Below are 16,694 nucleotides of genomic sequence, written 5' to 3'. Positions count from 1 at the left end.
GGAGTTTCTGGGCACCAGTGCAGGGGCTGCCATCAGGCTGCTGGGCTCAAGGCTGGGGACAAGCACCGGACCAGACCCCCAGGACAGCTGGACTCCAGCAGCGCCGAGCGGCACCCAGGGCACAGTGGGCATCAGAGGAAGGGCTGGTCTCCCCCTCGGCCACCAGGGCCTGGCCAGGCATCACCAAGTCGTTAGAGCGAGATGAGCCCAACCTGTCGAGTGCAGACGGGGAGACTGAGGCTCTGGGGGCGGGGACCAGCCCAAGACCTCGGGCCACCTGGGGCAGGACCAGGGCCCCAGCTCCTGAGCACTGCCCCTGCACCCTCTGGCCCACTGCCCCATCCTGGGGGACCAATAGAGGAGGTGGCCCAAGGTCTGTAACCAGTCCCTGGCACTCTGAGGAGCCATCTTGGGGGGTCTCCAGAGGGTCCTTTATGCGCCTTCTGTGTATTGGGGTCCAATGCAAGGCCTGGGGACAGTGGGCCCTGGTCAGGACAGTGTGGGGCACGTGGGTCAGGCTTGTGTCAGGACTGGCTTGAGCCTCCCTGTCATCCCAGAGGCTTTGCCCCTATGGGTGTGGGCGGGCCACAGTCCAGGGAGACCCCTGGAGCAGGGAGGGAGGGGTCGGGGACAGTGGGAGTGGGGCTGGAGGAGGCAGTGCCTCAGAAGGGAAGGGCCGAGAGGGACCAGGTCTGTAGACGCCTTCCGGTACTGGCCCTGGGCTCAGCCCAGACGCAACGGGGACCCCACAATCATGGCAGTGCCATGGGGACCCCGGCAGAGGGAGGGACAGTCCCCAGGTAATGTCAGGGCCCAGGGAGGTCACAGCCCATGGAAGGCTCTGGAAGGCTTTGCTGAATTGAGACACAGGAAGCTGGGAAAAGCGTTCTGGGGAACAGCATGCTCAGAGCCCCCAGGTGGGAATAGCAGGCCACCGTGGCCCGGCCTGAGAGAGGGTCTGGGCCTTTCCCTGTGGGGTACATGTAGGGTGCTGAACAGGGCTACAGAGGAGCTGGGGCTGAGGCTGGGCTGTGACAGCCACCAGGTGACAGATGACAGCTGTCCAGGTGAGGGTGACAGCCACCAGGTGAGGGGTGATGGGCCCAGGGTCAGGGCATAGAAGCGGAGATGGAGTGAGGTGGGCACAGGCCAGAGGTGTGGAGGAGGGGAGACCCAGAGGGGCTGGTGTGGGTGGGGTCACTGTGCCTGAGACGGGAGCCGCGGAAGGCTGAGAGGAGAGGATTCAGTTGGGGCTCCTGACTGGGGGCCAGTGGTGAGGGCCCTGGGGCTGGTGCAGACCCCCTGAGCTGTGGGGAGCGCCCGACAGGAGGGGGCAGGAGTGGGAGGGGGCAGAAGAGGGGGCGCAGTGTGGGGTGGGGCTGAGTGTGGAGGGAGGAGAGGTGAGGGCGGGCGGGGTGGGGGCACAGTGTTTAACGGGAGGAGTGGGAGCTGTTCTGGGAAGAGGCCTGCCGCTGTGGGAGGGCCCCACGCCCCCACTCCGTTCCTCCTCTGGGGGCTGGGAGGTGCAGCTGGGGTTGCTATGGAGATGGGACGCGTGGCCAGCAGGTGTCAGCAGAGCCTGCAGAATCCGGAAGGAGCAGGTGTGGAGGGTGGGGGCGCCCGGGGCCCTTCTCCTGGGGCCTCCTCTGGCTGTGCCAGGAGGGACGCCCTCCGCCAGGCCCGAGGGACTCTCAGAGCCATCCCTGCCAGGAGCCAGGACAGCTGCTTCGCCAACGCCATGGGGCACACAGCCGGGGCAGCAGGACCCTGGGGTGGGGCCGTGGGGCCCGGGGGAGGTTTCCCCCACCAGGCCTTGAGAACCCAGCTCCATCACTGCCGGATCTTGGGCGAGGCACGCTCTCTCTGAGCCTCGGTTTCCCCGTGTGTAAAATTGTGCCAAGGAGTGCAGTCAAGAGCCTGCCCGGAGCAGGGCCCAGTAAGAGGCGCTGCCCTTGTCCACCCCTCGGGCCAGGAGCATCTCTGCGTCAGAAGCCGCTTGGCCCCAGGATGCGAGGCACACGCAGTGCACACGCAGGGCACACACACCCCTGTACACTCATGTGGGCGCCACACAGGCAGGAGTCTGCACACACTTCAAGGCTCCCTGAGCCCGTCACCCCGGTGTGCAGAGTGGGCACAGAGGCCTGGGAGGCAGGGGACTGGCGTACTGGCTTTGCTCTCCCTGCTCTGCCCCTCTCGGAGCCTGGGGGGTCCCTGGCCCAGGGGCTCCATGTGAGGGGCCCCAGGAACCCCTTGATGCCTTCCCCCAGCTGGGGCCACAGGAGAAGGCCGTGTGACTGACAGATGGGGAAACTGAGGTGGGCTGGGCCTCTGGCGAGGGTTGGAGGGAGCAGGAGGGACTGGGGAGCAAGTCCGTGCTTCTGCACAGGAATTCGTGAGTCCTCCCGGCTCTCTCCAGCCCGCTCCCCCTCCCCTCTCCCTCCCCTCCCCTCCCGCTCCGGGAATGCTGCCTTGCGGGAAGTGCTGAGGCCTGCTCTTTTCCTAAACAGTCTAGCTGCCTCCATTAGCTTATTTTCTACAGAAGCAAATTAAAGAGGCCACAGTTTGGGAGGTCAGGGCTGCTTCCACCAGGTCCCCGTACCTGTCTGGGTGGGTGCGTCGGGCCTGGCTGCCTCTGTGGTCCCTGGAGCCCATCTGGGGTCCGTCTGGGGCGGGGAGGTCCCGGCTCATGGTCTGTGAACCAGCTTCTAGATCCCAAGCCAGAGCCCCGGAGGCATCCCCTCCCCAGTCACATGGGAGAGCTGACAGCCTGGAGGTCACCTGCCTGGAGCGCCTCTCCCTCCCCCACCCCTGCCCTGCTTCCTCCGTGTGCCCCTCCAGGTCCAGCTTTCTCCCTAGGGCCTCCCTGGCCATGGCGGGGAGGGGTCCAGGGGTTCGTGCCCAAGCCCTGCCCCGCACCATGCCCAGCACACAACATCGGAGTAGCTGTGTGCCCATCACTGCAGGGGGTCGGCCTCTCGAGTGCACAAACTGTGTCTTTAAGACTATATTTTTCTGATTATAAAAGCAGTAGATTTCACTGTAGGAATGTTGGAAAACACAGAGAGAGATAAATAAGAAAGGAGACATCGTTGCCTCCGCCCTGGCTTCTGCGTGGAGGCATCTTCTCTTGATCTGCGAGGCCCTGGCCTCCACATACGCCCTCCCCTGTCCCTGCCACCACCCTGAACCTTATGTAGGTGTGTGTGTTCCCTCCCACGGGCTGGGGCCTGGGGTCAGGGCTGGGGTGGGGGGGTGCCCAGGGGCTTCTTGCTGGGTCTCCTCCCCACACTCCCGACTCCTTCAGCTGCCTGAGGAGGCCCCTGCGGAGCCGCGGTTGAAGCAGTGGCATTTCCCTTCTCTCTGCCCTCAGCGAATTGAAACATGCAGCCTTTGGAGGGAGGCCTCGCCATGAAGCTCCAGATCATGGCAGAGATTTCCCAGGCAAGCCTGAGAGAGAGAAAAAATGACTCAGGGCGCTCATCTGTTTCCTACCAGGGAGTGGGGTCTGAGGTGGGCTTCCTGGGGCCCTATAGCTCCATCCAACTGGGGAAGTGCTTAGAGGCCAGGCGGAGGTGGGTGGGGGAGGGGGGACTGGTTCATCCATCCATCCATCCATCTACGCATCCACCTATCCACCCACCCACCAACCCTCTCTTCCATCCATCCATCTGTCCACCCATCCATCTACCTTCCTCCCTTTCTCCCTTCCATCAGACCTTCTGTCCATCCACCCATCCATCTACCTTCCTATCATCTTCCTTTCCTTCCTTCTTTTCTTCTAGTCGTCCATCCATCTGTCCATCCATCCATCCACCTACCCACCCACCGACCCATCCACCACTCACTCTTCCTTCCTTCCTTCCTCCCTCCGTCTCTCCCTCCCTCCTTCCTTCCTCCCTTCCTTCCTTCCACCTATCTTTCCATCCATCCCTCCATCCACTCATCCAACACTGACTGACACCTACTGCCTTAGGTCAGAGCCCAAGACAGGAATTTTTGTGCAAGGGCTCCATTGAGGGAGGGCTCTCAGGAAAAACCTTTCAGGCGATGAAGGAAGCAGGACAGGGCAGAGGAAATGCCCGGCACGGATGTGACCCTGGCTGGAGCCGTCCATCTTCAGCTGGGGAGCTCTGGAGTAGAAAATGCCTCGTGCTCAGAGTCGTCACCACCTTGAGGCTGAGGGCCAGCCTTTTGAAACCCCATATTAGTCCATCATTGGCTGTACGAGTTTCCTGGGGCTGCTGTAACAAAGTGCCCCAAACTGAATGACTTCAAACAACAGAAATTTGTTGCACAGGTCTGGAGCTGGAAGTCTGAGATCAAGGTGTCCACAGGCCATGCTCCCTCTGAAGCCTGTAGGGGAGAATCCTCCCTCTCTCTCTCCCATTGTCTGGGGTTGGCCAGTAGTCCTTGGTGTTCCTGGCTTGAGCTGCGTCACTTCAATCTCTGCCTCCATCGCCATGTGAACTTCTCCCTCTTCTCCTTCTCCGGACACCTGTCGTATTGGATGAGGGCCCACCCTAATGACCTCATCTTACCCTGAGGATCCGCAAAGACCCTATTTTCAAATAAGGTCATGTCCACAGGTACCGAGGGTTAGGACTTCAACATCTCTTATACCGAGGAGGGCACACAAACCTACAACATCGGCTGTGGGCTGCCTCCGCTCGGGGTTGGGGTATGGCTGTGTAACCTCTCAGGACAGCCAGCTCCCCTCAGCAGAGGGCAGTTTTTGGAGAAGGGGGGCAGCTGTGAGCCGTTAGCAGCCAAGATTCCCAGAAGCAGGAGCGGTGCAGCTGTCAGCCAGGGCCTCTGGGCAGGACATTAACCATGCCTGTCACACCAGGGGGCTGAGCTGGCGCTCGTTGCTGAGATGAATGAGCATGGGCAGGTCCACACAGAGGCCACCTCCTAAGAGGAAGGACAGACGCTAGACCTGCCAACAAGAGAGAACGTGGGTGGTTGCAGAGAGCCAATGAACTGGGCCATTGGATGGGAGGTGCTGGGTGCTGTTGGGTGGGGTAGCTGCCTAGGACTGGGTGGTCCTGGAAGGCTGCCCCAGGGTGGGGCACCAGGCGGGCCCATGTCCATCTCCCTCTGAGCTGTTGTTCAGCAAAGTGGAGGGGCCGTTGGCGTGGCCATCAGCTGCCTGGATGTACAGAAGGAACAGCCCTGGGCCAGGAGCCCTCGCCGGGCAGGCGGTGCAGGACAGCCACTGTGGAAAGACGGTTTGTTTTTGGAAACTGCCAGGGACCTGGGGCTCTGGTGACCTGTTCCCAGAGCCCCCTCGGGGGGCCAGGGGTGGGCCTAGGGGTAGCCCCTGGGGAGGGCCCTGCAAGCCCTCTCCCCGCCACACCCTGAGTGGGGAAAGGGGGCACAGTGGGAAAGCTGGGAGGGGACCCTGGAAAGGCTCACCTTGGGGACACCATGTCCTGCCCACCAGTCCCCGGGGACCCTGCTGTCTCCCCTCTCTGCCCCCTGCCCCATCTCCCTGATCTCAGAGCCCTTGGCGAGCAGGAACCTACTTCCAGAGGCCATCGTCCCCATGTTCATTACAGGAAAGTCAGGAAGGACAGATAATGCCAGAAAAAAAGGAAAAAACCCTCAACAAACCACAAAACCTCCCTCCTCCGCCACCACTCTCCACCCCGAGAATCTGGGCGTTCTCTTCCAGACTCTTTGTTTGGGTGAGAAAAATGAAATTCAGTTCAAAAAACTGTTGATGGAAAACAGATTCTGTGCCCAGCGCTGGCTGAGCAGTGGGAGCTTAGCCCTGGGGAGCCCTCCGGCTGGGGGGAGGGGGCGGCGCTGGAGCCCGGTACCCATGCCCCCACAAGGCTGGCCTGGGTGGGCAGCACAGAAGGCGGCCCCTGGGTGGGGCTTGAAATGTATCCTCTCACGCCATGGAGGCCAGGAGTTCCAGATCAAGGGTCGGTCCCTTCTGAGGCTCTGAGGGACAATGTGCTCTGGGCCTCTGTCCCAGCTTCTGGTGGCTCTGGCACCCTTTGCCATTCCTGGGCTTGAGGTGGTATCACTCCAGTCTCTGCCTCTGTCCGTACGCATCCCTTGTGTGTGTGAGTGTGTGTGTGTGTGTGTGTGTGTGTGTGTTCTGTCTCTTATAAGGACGCTTGTCATTGAATTTAAGGCCCGCTGTAATCCAGGATGAGCGGGATGAGCTCATCTCAAGATCCTCACCTTAATTACATCTGCAAAGACCCTATTTCCAAATAAGGTCACCTTTTGAGGTTCCAGGAGGACGTTATCTTTTCAGGGGATATCACTCAACCCACTACACCATTTGGCTGTGGGTGGTAGGGTGACCAACTGCCCAGGGCTAGGAGGTTCCCCAGACGCAAGATGTTCAGTGATGAAAGTGGGACAGTCCTGGGCAAACCAGGCGGGTCGGTCACACTGGTACCGAGTGGGGGTCTGGGACTCGGGATTTTATATAATCCGGGCTGGGCAACACTTCAGGTGGGCTCTGGGTGGGAGGAGGCCCCGCTGCCCATCCAGCAGCCCCTCCAGGGGGGACCCGCTGTGTCTACTCACCCGCTGGGGTGGAGGGCACCCCATGCTCCGCCTGTAGAACAGGCAGCCAGTGGGGACGTTGGGGCTCAGAGATGGGGGATGGGGAGCCCTGGGCACAGGGCGGGCACATGTCCCTCATTCTGTGGGCACCGCAGGAGACACCCGGGGACTTGGGGAGCCTCCCGCTCAGGGCTAAAAATGCTCCCAATTAGAATGGGAAGCTGGCATTGCCTCAGGCCAGGACCTGGCCTCTTCCTTGGCAGGTTGGATGCTTTTAAATCCCCAGAAGGGATTAGGTCTCCAGGGACAACCTGGTTCCAGGAGGAAAGAACCAAATTAAACTCCCCACGGGGCCCTTTGCAGGCGGGCGGACTCCTGCAGGAGCTCAGCCTGTCCCCCCACACCACCTTGTGGAGCCAGCCCAGGGGTGAGGGTCAGTCTGGCAGGAGCCAGAGATGGAGGCCGTGTCTGGAGGCTGCCACAGTGACGGACATTGACGGGGCCAGCGTGAGTCTAGGCTGCTGGCCCTGGGTGTGGATGATACTTTGTGTGGGGTATTATGGGATGCTGTTGGGGTGTCAGGGAGCTTCAGCATCATTAAGGCCGTTGGGCAAAGTGCCCGCACACTGCCAGTGCCTACCCAGACTCCTTTTTTTACATTTAAAAAAATTGTGGTAAAATATACATAAAATTTACCATCTTAACCATATTTAAGTGCACAGTTCAGTGGCATGAAGAACATTCACATTGCTGTGCAGCCGTCACCACCATCCATCTCCAGAATGTTTCCATCTTCCCAAACTGAAACTCTGTCCCCATTAAACACTCACTCCCACCCCCTCCCCCCGCCCTGGGCACCCACTGTCTACTTTCTGTCTCTGAGTCTGACCTTGGAGCCCTTTGACCCCTCAGCTTTCTTGGAGGCCTTCCCGTGGGTTACTGCGGCCGCATCGCCCACCCGTATGGCAGAGCCAGAGCTGGGTCTCCGGCAAGCTGCTGCCTGCTCCGGGGCAGCCCTGAGCCGAGGCCGGCTGGCACAGGAGGGCCGGGTGGGCCTCTGCCCGCCGCCTCAGCCTGGCCCGGCTTCTCCCACTGCCCCCTCACCAGTGTCCCTGGGACACTCTCTCAGCGAACCGTCCCAGGTCCCCCAAGAGAGTGGACGCAGCCGCTCCTCCCAGCCCCACTGTGGTTCCCACTGCCCACCTAGCCCAACCCAACCTCCTGAGCACCGGCTCCCCGGAGCACCCAGGATGCCAGGTGACAGGCCAGGAGGTCTCTGGGGGCCAAAGAGCCTCAGAGACTGGCCAGTGAACCTGAGGGGGCCTGAGTGCATAGGGACTCAGGGAGGTGGTCAGGGACTAGGGTCGCCGGCCCGCCTGCCTGCCGTGTGGCCTTGAGTGCACCACCTCCCTGGGCCTCGTTGGAAGAAAGGACGTTTGACCTGGACACTCTGCCTGCCACGGCCTTGACGGGCCGCTCCCTTCGTAGGCCCGGCCTGCTCGCAGGCAGGCTCTGCCCCCTTCCTGGGCCGGGGTGGGGAGGCTTGTGGGGAGCCCTCGAGGCACAGGGCAGGGGTCAGCGGACACACCTGCCCCCGTGACAGGGTCCTGCAGACGGCAGCCCCATGGGGCAAGGCACATGTGGTTCTTGCTGGCTGCTGTGCCCCCAGCCCCAGGACAAGGCAGGATTTGCTGAGTGCGGGACTGACCGCGGCTCTCCTTTACTCCGGGCAGTCCCCCTTCTCGTCTCAACTTTACGGACGGGGTCTCTGAGGCCCAGAGATGTGGGGTGACCCGCCCAGGCGAATCAGGGAGTCAGGGCCCGTGCAGCCCGCGGCCTTGGCACCGCGCGGCTCTTTCCCTGGTAGAGCTGGAGGCCCCGGGGTGGAGCTGGGGTGGAATTTCAGGCACGAGGCAGCAGCTGGAAGGCATTTTTAGAGGGAGGAGGAGGAGGAGGGACACTGGGGCCACTCAAGGCAGCTCGGGCCCTTCCACCCGCCTGCCTGGTCCTTGTCATTGGCCCCCTGGGACCCCCTCACGTGGGCACAGCCCTGGCTCCCTGTCCCCTGCCGGCTCCCCTGGCGGGAGGCCTGTCTCCCAGCCTGAGGAAGGCCTTGGAATCCTCTGGCTTTGGAGCTGGGTGGCTGTATTCTAAGCCGCAGAATTCTCGAGCTTTAATGAGCATTCAGGTCCCGGTCTCTGCTCCTCGGAGTGGGGGGACGGGGTGAGGCTGCACAGACTGGGTCTGGGCCAGCCGAGCAAGGCGCTTCCTCTCCTCCAGGCTCCGTCCCTCATACCAGAATTGGCCGCTGTAGTGCCTGAGGGGACCTGCGGGGAGCGGCAAATATTTGATGAGCTTCATGGGGGACCCAGCCTGCTGGAGCTTGCATGCAGGAGGCGCTCAATGTGTGTCCGTTTCCTTCCTGGCTCATGCCACTCTCTTAACTTCTCACTACCCCCCCATTCCCGATGAAGCTCTCAGGGAGGAGGTAGGGCAGGCGGGGAGGGGAAGGAAGAAGCAGCAAGCAAAGTCATCAAAAGCATGTGTTTAAGTCCAGGTCAGGCTCAGCTGACACGTGGGGGCCCCCTAGGGGGGCAGAGGGAAGGAAGGAAGGGCAGACGGCTGGCTGGCTGGACGTGAGCGCGGTTCCAGGCCACAGTCTCCAGGCCTGCTGCCCTGAATCACCGCGTTTCAGCAACGTTTCCTGCCCACCTGCCAGTGGATGTCACCTCCGAGAGGTGGTATTCTCAGTCCCATTTTACAGATGAGGAAACCAAGTCCCAGGGGAGCCGAGGCAGGGCCGGGCTCAAGCACAGGCCGCCTGGCTGGATGCCCAGAGCTCCTTCCGCAGCCCCGGCTGTCTTTCTCAGGGACAGCTTGCAGACTGTGGCTGAACTGTCCAAAGGCGGCCGCAGCAGTTCTTTGGGTCAGGGGCTGAGCCGTGACCCGACGGAGACGGTCATGAAATCTGCCTGCTCTGACCGGCGGCTGGGGAAGCGCAGCCACGTGAGCCTCTTTGGGCCGATGATGCATGAGGCGAAGTCGCAGGAAGGTTTTCCTCCCTGATAAAAAGAGGGAGAAGCTTGGCCCCTTCCTTCCTGTCTCAGGACGTTGTTGCCTCAGCTGAGCTTCCCCAGGGGCAGACCCTGACACGAGGATTTGAGGGCAAGTGAGCGACCACCTGTAGGGAGGTGGGAAGTGAGGCAGGAGTGTTAGTGAGCGGGTGACTGCCGTGGGCAGCTAGAGCTCAAGCCCAGGGGGCCCTGGGGAGACAGTGAAGAGCACACACCTCCAAGCTCTGCCACCCAAGGGCGATTGATCCACCAGCTCCCATGGGTGACTATGGAGGGCTGCCCCTGGATGTTAGCCCCACCCACCTTGAGGGAGGCAACTAGGCTCTGGGTGCTGAGAAAGCCCTCAGTCAAAGAAGTGCTAATCCTGGGGCCGGCCCCGTGGCTTAGCAGTTAAGTGCGCGCGCTCCGCTACTGCCGGCCCTGGTTCGGATCCTGGGCACGCACCGATGTACTGCTTCTCTGGCCATGCTGAGGCTGCGTCCCACATGCAGCAACTAGAAGGATGTGCAACTATGACATGCTACTATCTACTGGGGCTTTGGGGAGGAAAAAAAAAAAGGAGGAGGATTGGCAATAGATGTCAGCTCAGAGCCGGTCTTCCTCAGCAAAAAGAGGAGGATTAGCACAGATGTTAGCTCAGGGCTGATCTTCCTCACAAAAAAAAAAAAGAAAAAGAAATGCTAATCCTGGCAGCTGGAAGTTCAACTGGGCCAATGTACACTGAAATGGTGAGGATGAGGGTGCATGGGAGAGAATGTCTGGAGCTTCAGCAGCCGTCTTGTGATCGTGAGGCACAATGCTAAGCGAATAGCATTAAAGTCTGAGGTGAATAATCTGCTGAGTTCCCCTACCTCAGTTCCCCTGACCTAGGATTATTGTGATGTGAGAACATCAGTGCCTTTTTTGCTTAAGTCATCTTTAGTCAGGTTTTCTGTCACTTGTAGCTGAAAGCATCTCAAGGGATAACAAGCAGCTCAGAGAGGGTGGGGCCTACTGCAGGCCACCCTGTGCACTAGCCAGCAGCCCAGGCAGGACCAGAGGGCAGCTCTCCTGCCCCAGAGCTCACGTAACCTTTTCAGCCCCTGGGAGCCCTGGAGGACTTGGTCCCTCACAGGGGTCGGGGTGCGGGGAATGCCTTCAGGCGAGCACCAGCTCCTCTGGCCTCTGTCGCTTCTTTCTTTTGCTTAGTGGCCACCTATGTCTGCTCAGAATGGACGCGACCCACCATGGGCCCCAGATGACTGTTCTCACACACCCTGCTTCCCCACAGGCTCGGGCCACGGCCTGAGACCACCCCCCCAGCTTGGGGCTGGCTTGTCTGGGTGAGGATCAAGGGGGACTGACATTCATAAGATTTACAACTGGCAGAAACCAGTCAGAGGTGACAGAGCCTGGGCGCATGCTCTGGGGGCCCCTGCTGGGCCAGGTGTCCCTCCTTTAGCCACTGGGAAGTCTGGGGGTCCTGGGAAGGGCCCAGGTGGTGGCAGGGCGAGGGCGCTCCGGCCAGCAGCTCCCCACAAACTGGCTAGGGAGTATTTAGAATTTACACATTAAGAAAAAAAAAGTGGGGGGCTGGCCTGGTGGTGTAGTGGTTAATTTTGGGTGCTCTGCTTCAGCAGCCCATGGTTCGCAGGTTCGGATCCCGGGTGCAGACCTAGGTACTGCTTATCAAGCCATGCTGTGGCGGCGTCCCATATACACAGAAAATAGAGGAAGATGGGCACAGATGTTAGCCCAGGGCTGATATTCCTCACCGAAAAAAAAAAAAATAATAATAATTAGAATTTACCCATTGGTTCCCTTGGGCCCCACATGCTGCCTGTCATTGTGGGTGGAGGCTGGGGGTCGTCTCATGCTGGAGCATCCTTGGTCCTTCCTGCGTGTGGCAGCTGCACCCACCCGTGTGCCTGAGGTGTCCGCCCCGCAGTGCACGTCCAGGCACCTGGGATGCAGGGAGGAATACAGCTGTCCTGGCCCTAAGACACTTGCAGTTGGGCATTGGACACAGGAGTCCCGGCTGGGATGGGGCAGCGGGGGGCCGGAGGAGAAGCCCATGGAGGAGGGGAAGCCTGACCTCAGACCCCCCTGAAGAATACTGCTGTGAGTTGAATTGTGTCTCCCCTCCCCCAAAAGACACGTTGAAGTCCTAATCCCCCTCTACCTGTCGCAGGTGTGATGTTATTTGGAAGTAGGTCTTTGGAGATGTGACCAAGTTAAGATGAGGTCGTTAGGGTGGGCCCTCATCCAACATGACCGGTGTCTTCATAAGAAGAAGAGAGACACACAGGGAAGACCCTGTGACCACAGAGGCTGAGACTGGAGCAGCTGCAAAGCCAAGGAACCCCGAGGACTGTGGCCACCCCCCGAAGCCAGGGGAGAGGCCAGGGAGGACCTCCCCTCCAGGTCTCAGGGGCAGCGCGTGACACCTTGATCTTGGACTTCTGGCCTCCAGGCTGCGAGTGAGTAAATTCTCGTTGTTTGAAGCCACCCAGGGTGTGGGACTTCTTGGCGACAGCCCCCAGGCAGCCACCCAGATGTGGAGGGTGGGCTGGGCAGAGGGGGTCCGGCCAGGGGCGGGAGCTGCTCTGGAGCCCAGGGCCACCTCCACTGGCTTCTCGGGAAAGCAGGTGGGCATCTGTGTGTGTGTGTGTGTGTGCATGCAGGTTTCTGCTGTGCTTTGGGAAGGCGCGGGTTCTGGACATGATGTTTAAATACTAACATCAATGCTGCCTGAGAGGAGCCAGGCGGGCAGGGCTGCGTTGCAGACAAAATAAAGTTGTGGTGGCTGCTATTTTAAACCAGGGCCCCCAGCCAGCCCGGCTGGGCCCCTCCACCCTGAGTCTGAGACACTGTGGGCTGGGAGGGTATTTGGTGTGGCAGCAGTCGGCGTGGAGAGGGCCCAGAGGTGGGCGACTTGCCCACATAGCCCCTGGCTCTCTCTCCCAGAACAGCAGCTGCTGCAGCCCTTGAGAGATGCTCCCGGGGGGCTATCAGCTTCGTGCCGGCTTTCCTTCCAGGATGTTCGAAAGTCAGACTGGCGTGGAGTCTCCCAGCCCGGGGGTGGGTGCAAGGCGCTCTGCCTGGCAGCCCCCCATCCTGCGTCAGGCCTTGTCCCACACTGGGCCCTGTGGCCGTTCTGGTTACGATTGCTCTGCCACCATTGCTACTAAACTTAGCAGCTTAGCACCATCTTTATTTAGCTCAGGATTTTGCGGGTCAGGAAATCAGGAAGATGCTCAGCCAGGCGGTTCCCGCCTGGGGTCTCTCAGGCGGTGACAGTCAGATGTCCCCAGGTGCTGCAGTCATCTGAGAGCTCAGCAGGCCTGGGTCCAGGAAGACTTGCGGCCGGCAGGAGATGCTGGCGTAGGTGGGGGGCTCTGCTGGGGCTGCCGGAGGCCGGGGGGCCTCCTTGCGGCCTCTCCTGTGGCCTGGGCTTCCCTGCGGCACGGCGGCCCCGGGCTACCTGGATCGCCCACCCTGCGGCTGGCCTGCCCCTGAGTGCCCGAGAGCCAGGTGGACTCTGCGGCCTCTCCTGACCCAGCCTCGGACGTCCCAGGCGACACTTCTGCCCAATTCTTTTGTCAAAGCAGTCACAGGCCTGCCCTAGTTCCAAGGGAGGGGGCTCAGACTCCCCCTCCTGATGGGGGTGTGTAAAAATGTGCGGGCATGTTTTCAAACTCGCAGTGTCCCAAAAGAATGCCCACCCCGTGTGCTGACGGCCCTCTGCACAGGCCGCCAGTTCTTCAGTTGGCTGGCCCTGCCCACCTTCCAGCCTGATGCCCGCTTCTCCTCCAGGGTGGGTCCTGGGAACGAGCGAGGAGGAGCGGGTGGACATGTGAGCCAGCAAGAGGGCTGGAGGGGCCCAGAAGGCGGGGCCCGCTGGAACCGGGCGCTCCTGGGGCTGCTCTACCAGATGCCCACAAAGCCAGGCCTTACAACAGGAGAAATTCACTCTCGCACATTCCAGAGGCCAGAAGTCCTAAATCAAGGTGCGGGCAGGGCCACACTCCCTTTGAGGCCCCATGGAGAGTCCATTCAGGCCTCCCTCCCGGCCTCTGGCGGCGGCGGGCGCCCCCCGGCGTGTGGACCTTCGCTCCAATGACTGCCTCCATCACCACGTGCCGTCCTCCTCAGCGTGTGCGTCTGCCTCCAGATTTCCCAGTTCTCATATCAGTCACCGGATTAGGGCCCACCTTAAAAATCCAGGGCGACCTCGTCTTAACTACATTTTAATTGTAATCATTTTAACGACATCTACAAAGACCCTATTTCCAAATAAGGTCACATTCTGAGGTCCCGCAGACACAAATTTGGGGGGACACTGTTCCACCCGGAAAGGGGCTGAGGTGCCCCCTGCCCTCCCCCATGGCCCCAGGGAGGTGACCGACCTCGGGTTTTAAGAGCTGCACCTCAGTGGCATCTGACATCTTTCCCTCCCAGCCTCCCCGCGAGGCCACTTCCCTTGAGAATCCTCGGTTTCCTGGCTCTTCTGTCCAGGCCAAGAGAGACAAGTCTGAGGAGCAGGTGAGATAACGGTCAGGCTCAGCGCGGCCAGGCCTCTGGGCCTTTGCCCAGGCCGGGTCCCCACCTGGAGAGCTCTCTCCCTGTCGTTTCCTGCAGCCACCTTCTAGTGCCACTGAGACTTGGGCTCAGGGGTGTTACGGGCTGACTTCTGTCCCCCCAAAATGCATATGTTGAAATCCTAACCCCCAGTAGGACTGGTGACCTTATAACAAGAGGATATGAGGATACAGACACACACAGAGGGATGACCACATGAGGACACAGGGAGAAGACGGCCGTCTACACACCAAGGAGAGAGGCCTCAGGAGAAACCAGCCCTGCGGACACCTTCTGGACTTCCAGCCTCCAGAACCGTGAGAAATAAATGTCTGTTGTTTAAGCCCCCAGTGTGTGGTGTTGGTTACAGCAGCCTGAGCAGATGAAGACAAGGGTGTTGGGGAAAAAATGAGGTGGATGTGGACATGTTTTGGAGGCCCAGCAGGGGCAGAACAAACCCACAGACCCACCTGAAGTTCTAGGACGAGAGAAGGATGAGAAAGGGCCACACTGTGACCAGTAGAGACCCCAGGGCCACCCCTTATTCCACATACTCCTGTTGGAAGCTTTTACAGAAGTTCACATGATGCTCCGTAATTGAAAGCAAACACAATTTTAGAGCCCTCCCTCCTGCCTCCCCCTCCTCTGGGATGTCCTTGCTGTCGGCACCCCAGGTTGTGTTTGGGGCTTTCCCTGCACACCCCACAGACCAGCTGGCCTTCTCCATATCATCCCCATAGAATCTGCCTCAGTCTGTCTCCCCTGAGACTGGGGCTCCCCGAGGGCAGGAACAAGGGTGTCTGCCCATGTGTCTCCAGTGGGCTGAGCCAGGCACAAGGTTCGAGTTTACGAGTTGAATGAATAATTGAGGCTGAAGATGGGGCTCATCAGGAGCAGCCTGATGTCTGATTCCCCGAGGGAGAGCTGTGTCCCTGAGCCCCAGTGTCCCCACATGCAAACGTGCAAGAACTGGGTGTTGTGTGTTGATGGCTGGGCACAGGGGCGTGGAATCCCAGTGCAGCTCCTCGCACGCGGGTGGAGGAGTCCTGAGCCCCACTGGGCCCCCTGGAAAGCACTTGGCTTGAGGAGGCTGGTGAACAGGGCACTGGGCAGCTGGTGGAGGCCAATGATGATGATGCAGTGGCTCTGTGACCTGCCATGAGCGGGCCCCCAGCATGGGGGAGAGCTCCCCTCCCTCATCTCTGCCCTTGGGGCATCGGCCTGGCACATCCAGGAGTTGAGAGCCCTGGAGAGCAGTCCTGGGGAGGGTGGCCTGGACTTCCTGTGATGTGGAGGTGCATGGTGGGGTGGTGCCTGGAGAAGGATGGGGAGGGAGGGACAGGAAAAGGGAAGGTGCTAGAGCAAGAGGGTGAGAGGGATGCGTGTTGGCACACCTCCTGAGCTGCTCTGTTGAGCACTGCTGTGTGACAAATGACCCCGACACCTCGTGCCTTAAAACAACCATTTTATTCCGCTCATGGATTCTCTGGGCCGAAGATTTGGGAAGGGCACAGTGGAGATGGCTTGTTTCTGGTCCATGATGGTTGGGGTCTCACCTGGGACGACTCAAAGGCTGGGGTGATGAGAATCATCTGAAGGGGGGCCGGCCTGGTGGCATAGTGGTTAAGTTCACCTGCTCTGCTTCTGTGGCCCGGGGTTCGCAGGTTCAGATCCCGGGCGTGGACCTATGCACTGCTTATCAAGCCATGCTGTGGCAGGCTTGTAAAGTAGAGGCTTTACAAGCATTTGTAAAAGCTTTACAGGCTTTACAGGCTTCCTCCACATATAAAGTAGAGGAAGATGGGCACAGATGTTAGCCCAGGGCTAATCTTCCTCACAAACACACACACACACACACACACACACACACACAAAGAATCATCTGAAGGCATCTTCCTGTGCATGTCTGGCAGCTGGCTGGGACCATGCCTGGGCTGTCGGCTAGAACACCTACTCGTGGTTTCTCCATGTGGCCTGGGCTTTCTCACAACACGGTGGCCACAGGGTGTGGGACGTCGTCCATGGCAGCTCAGGGTTCAACAGGGGATGTCCCAGTGAATGAGGCAGCAGCCACCACAGCAGTCACGCTGTGTTACTTCCGCTACATTCTATTGGCTACAAGCAAGTCACAAACCCAGATTCAAGAGGAGGGGGCATAGATCCCGCCTCTTGATTGGAGGCATGGCGAGATTCTAGAAGAGAGTGTAGGAAGGGAGATAGTTTTTGATGCTTTTAGAAGCATCATTCTTATCTTTGCCTTCATCTCCACATTCTTCCTTTGTGTGCATTTGTCTGTGTCCGAATTTCCCCTTTTTATAAGGACGCCAGTCATATCAAATTAGGGGTCCACCCTACTCCAGGATGACTCATCTGAACTAATTAAATCTGCAATGACCCTATTTCCAGATAAGGTTGCATTCTGAGATGCTGGGGGCTAGGCCTTCAACACATGAATTTTTGGGGACAGAGCTCAGCCCATCACACAAGCTGAGGCCGTCAGAAAACAGGATCCAGCTTCGTTCTCTGAGA

This window comes from Ceratotherium simum, chromosome 26 (genome assembly GCF_057802395.1).
Source record: "Ceratotherium simum simum isolate JZ-2026a chromosome 26, ASM5780239v1, whole genome shotgun sequence".
NCBI lineage: Eukaryota > Metazoa > Chordata > Mammalia > Perissodactyla > Rhinocerotidae > Ceratotherium > Ceratotherium simum.
The sequence above is the reverse complement of the archived record's forward strand: the minus strand, read 5'-3'. Positions refer to the sequence as shown.